The following is a 4,269-nucleotide window of genomic DNA, read 5'->3' as shown; positions in this document are numbered from 1 at the left end:
TCATTGCAGCCCTCAGGAGGGGTGTGCGCCAGAGAGGGTCTGCAGGATCTGTTGGCTTCTGGTGGAGGGAGCAGTGGGAATCGCATTACCTCCACATGGAGCAGGAGGGAATTATGCTCCACGTCTGACTTGTGGGAACACATTCCTTTCTAATTACTGGAAAGTGCTTCCATGTAATTATTTTTTGTCTGTATATGTGTAAAATGCACACAAAATACCCTGGGAAAGCATGTCTCAGTGAAGGCGTGTTGCAGGACTAGCCAACAGATTTTATTGTGTAAAGCAGTCACATTTTGTGCATTGTGTATAATGAGTGCCACTGACCCAACCTTTCTCACTTGTGGACCGTGTACTAGTACATTATGATGACCTAAAGCATCCGATGTCCATTATCCTCACCTATCTATCCTAATTGCTGAATCATTGCCCATTTAGAAAACAAAACTTTAAATAGTGAGCAGTTTTCATCATTTTTTCTGGTAGTCGTTATTGAACTGTGTTGATTTGTTGTAGTTGCTCAGGTAAGTCTTATGGTGGTGTTTCTTTTAGCTGGTTGCAAGAAAGTGCAAATGATTGATGCTGAATATCTGGAGTGAAATTAAAATTCACAGGGGGCATTTTTCATCATTCAAGACTTTGATATTTTATTTCTGCCAATATTTATAACAAGAAACCAGTAATGTTCAAATATTTGCAGGAAATGAGTAGAAAAGGGAATGCTACTGGGAGGGCAAAGAAAATAGATGGTAAAATTTTAGTCCTCACAGAAATGTTCCTGCAGCATTTAAACACCTGTAAAAGGTAGTGAGAGAACTGTTGAATCAGCCATCCTTTCCATATTAATTTTTGCCTTTGTTAAACTTATTTTTTAACATAAATGAATTGACAGAATACTACTACAGCAAGCTCAAAATAAATTATGAACAAAACTAGTGAATAAACAATTATTTGATGAATACCTCTTTTGTGAACAAAAAGAAAAATAAAATGGCTTGACAACATCTCATGAGTGCCAGAGAGTCTTGGGGTGAAGTGCAAAAGTTAACGATGTTTTTTATTGTGTTTTCAAGCCAGAGATCTGAAATCAGTGATTACACAGTGCTGCAAGTATTCAGAGCTGGGCTGAAACCCCAGTTAACAACAGAGACAGAGCTTAGACCAGCAAGAATGACTCAAGAGAGTTTGCTTGCCATTTGTTAGGATAACCGTCTCTTCAGAGAGTTTGCAAAGACACGGGGAATGTCATTGGGCAACAACAGGGAAAGAGGAGATGTTGCCCACAGAGGCTGGAGTGAGACAAGGTAGGTTCAGGCAGAGAGGACTATCAGTCTTATGACAGCTGAGTCCAAACCTACGTGCCCTTTAGCCAACCTTGTGGGTGTGAAAGAAAAATTATCACATGTTCAGTTCTGTAGCAGTAGGCTGCTATCTTTCTCAAAACTGCCTCTCTGAATGGAAAGGTAGATTTCCCAATCATCATTTTTTTCCCCAAATCAACAACAATTTTAAAGCATTGCTGTGTGTTAGCTGGTTACCGATGGCCCCCCAATGAATTGTCCAAAGGTGACTTGGCAGGCGCCCAAAGGCAGGACCTGCTGTGACAGCCTAGGAAAGGCAAGATGCTCAGCATTTGGCCACCAGACTCGAACTCCACCATTTGAATGGCTTTTTTGATGGATAACGTTCTGCAACTGATGCTGGAACACTGGATCTGACTCGCAGAGAACATGTCCACACTTGAAGACGGATCCAAAGTTAATAAAATGTAACGAGTCTTTAAATTGACTTAAATGAGCTGGAAATCAGACCTCTGAAGCAATTGCTGCTCAGGTTACTCACCACCCATGTATTAAGGTAAACTCCACCATGTATAACACATTCGCCCTGAAGCAGTGATCTGTCAGCCTTGGAGCTACAGTGCTGCGGTATCTGTTTATAGCTTTTGTGAGCCTCGCAGCGTGGGAGACCATGGGGAAAAGGGAGATCAAATATACAGCACTGCAACGTTCAGCAAGCATTCCCTTAAGCTTCAGTGGAAGTGATTTGAGCTTGGCGGTAGCCCTCAGATCAAATAAGTACCCTGATAGTGGCATTTTACCCTGTTTATTGATAAAGAGGGTTCTGAAACACTTCCTGGGCTTTGCTGTGGAATTTGTAGGGTCCTGCACAAAGCCCTGTGACCTCTGTGTCTCTGAGGGGGTTCTCTATGCCACAGGGGGGCAGAGGAGGGAAAGCCTTGCTCTGAGCCAGATGCTGCTTCCTGCAGCCTGTCTCGATGTTGAACTGTGTTCAGAACAACTACTGTAATGCATTAGGTGGACTTGGGTACATTTTACATCTAGGACAGCAAGGGAGATCCCCTTCTCTCCCAGCTTGTCAGATCTTTGCTTCTTTTTCTCTCTCAAGAAAGACAAACAAAGCATCATAACATATTGATGCTGGGTGAGACCAAGCCAACTATAATGTCTGCCTCTCCATATTGACAGGCTCTGTGCTCTGGACTTCACATCGCTCACTGATCACTGATCACTCACTTTGGAACTGGACTGTGTAGCAGTTGTCTTTAAGCCCTGTTGACTTCATGTCTTCGCTTGATACTCCAGTATCAGCCAGGTGTCGGCTTCTCAGTGAACTTCAAACCACTAATGCTGTCCCTTTGGTGCTGTAGTTGATTTCCAGCATGCAGAGTTGAGTATCAGCAGTCTGTAATCTTTGCCCTGCTTCTCTAGCCCTGTACTGAAAATGGAATTGAGCATCATCTGACAGAAAGAATTATCTCACTCAGATTTCTCTGTGTCGACTGCCTAGACAAAAATTGTCCTTTCCGCCCTTGGCACTGCATCAGTGGCCACATGGTTACAGTGTGTGCACAGTGATTCCTTATGTTCTGAACATGCAGTTACTACCTTGCACTAAGATTTTTACCACTGCAAAACAAAAGTATTGATCAGAAAGGCAATAACAATTTCTAGTTGTTCACACTCCTTTCTTCACAAGGGCAACCGTATTTCAGAGGTGTCGGTGCAAATTTCATGCCAGGTGGGTATACACCAATGCTTGGGAATAGGGCAGTGATGCAGTCTTGCCAGGGCACAGGCTTTAGAAGAAAAACTCCTGGGAGTGCTGGCCCATTGCATTCCAATGGTCACGTTTGCAATCAATGGAGTGTCTAGGACGAAGCGAGAACATGGCTTAACTCCTGACAAAACAGAGGAACAACGTTTCTCCGCATTGTCTTCAGGGTAGCCTGAGCCATGGAAATGAAACTTAACCTTGCAGACCATCTAAACCACCCAAATAGTCAACACCAAAAGAATGAAATTCTTGTATTACAAGCTTTCTCAAGATTTTAATCCATATTTCTCTCCAGGTTCCTACTGTTGAAAACCAGATAAAAAATGTTAAGTCCTACTTAGGTGGTTTTATTTCACACTTTATAGATATATAATACAAATTACAATATGTATGGATCCAAAAGAAAATAAATGGAAAAGAACTACCAGTTTGAAAAATTATTGTAAATCAGAAAAAACAGGCTCATTCTACAACATGATAGTTAAATAATTTGCATTAAGCTGATATTATTGTTCATTTTTAACTGGTGTTATTAACAACTTGTGGCAAATAAATTTTCAGTATTCCATTTCTTTCAATCATTTGTGTTGCTTTTTTGTTTCACTGCAATAAGACAATGAAAGCAGTGTGCTTTATGGTTCAATCACCTTCCATTTTCTAATTCATCTTCACTAAATCAAAGTCAATTGCATAAGAAGGTACAAATGGGTCATGACTGCATGTTATGAACCCGTATGAATATCCATGCTCATCTTAAATTTAGTAAAATCTGCTTAATTTCAATCTGGGGCTTAAGTCTGGTTGGCAACATTGCCTTTGTCTGCGTTAACGGGTCGCAGTGTGCTACAGAAGTGGATCTGCAGTGGGAAACTGTTGGCGATGAAACCCAGTTGTCCACACTGCCCGTGGCCTGGGGGTTTGCTTTGAAGTAGCCTTAGTCTGGATACACAATAGCAGCTGGAGCACATCCATGGTTTCACATGCTCCCACAGTGTTCTGAAAGTGAAGTGTGGCAATTTCAGACCATAGGGAGAGTTGCTTAAAAACATTCTCCTGATCCAGAACAAAGCACTAATGAAGGCACACCAGATGAAGCCCAGTTCTCCACCATCTTTTTTCTGCTCTTCTGTTCTCGTAACTGAAGCACTGATGGTTAAAATCAAGATAAGAAAGATTTAGCCCTTGAAGAGTACA

Source organism: Cuculus canorus, chromosome 1 (assembly GCF_017976375.1).
Source record: "Cuculus canorus isolate bCucCan1 chromosome 1, bCucCan1.pri, whole genome shotgun sequence".
Lineage (NCBI taxonomy): Eukaryota > Metazoa > Chordata > Aves > Cuculiformes > Cuculidae > Cuculus > Cuculus canorus.
Note: the sequence above shows the minus strand (reverse complement) of the source record.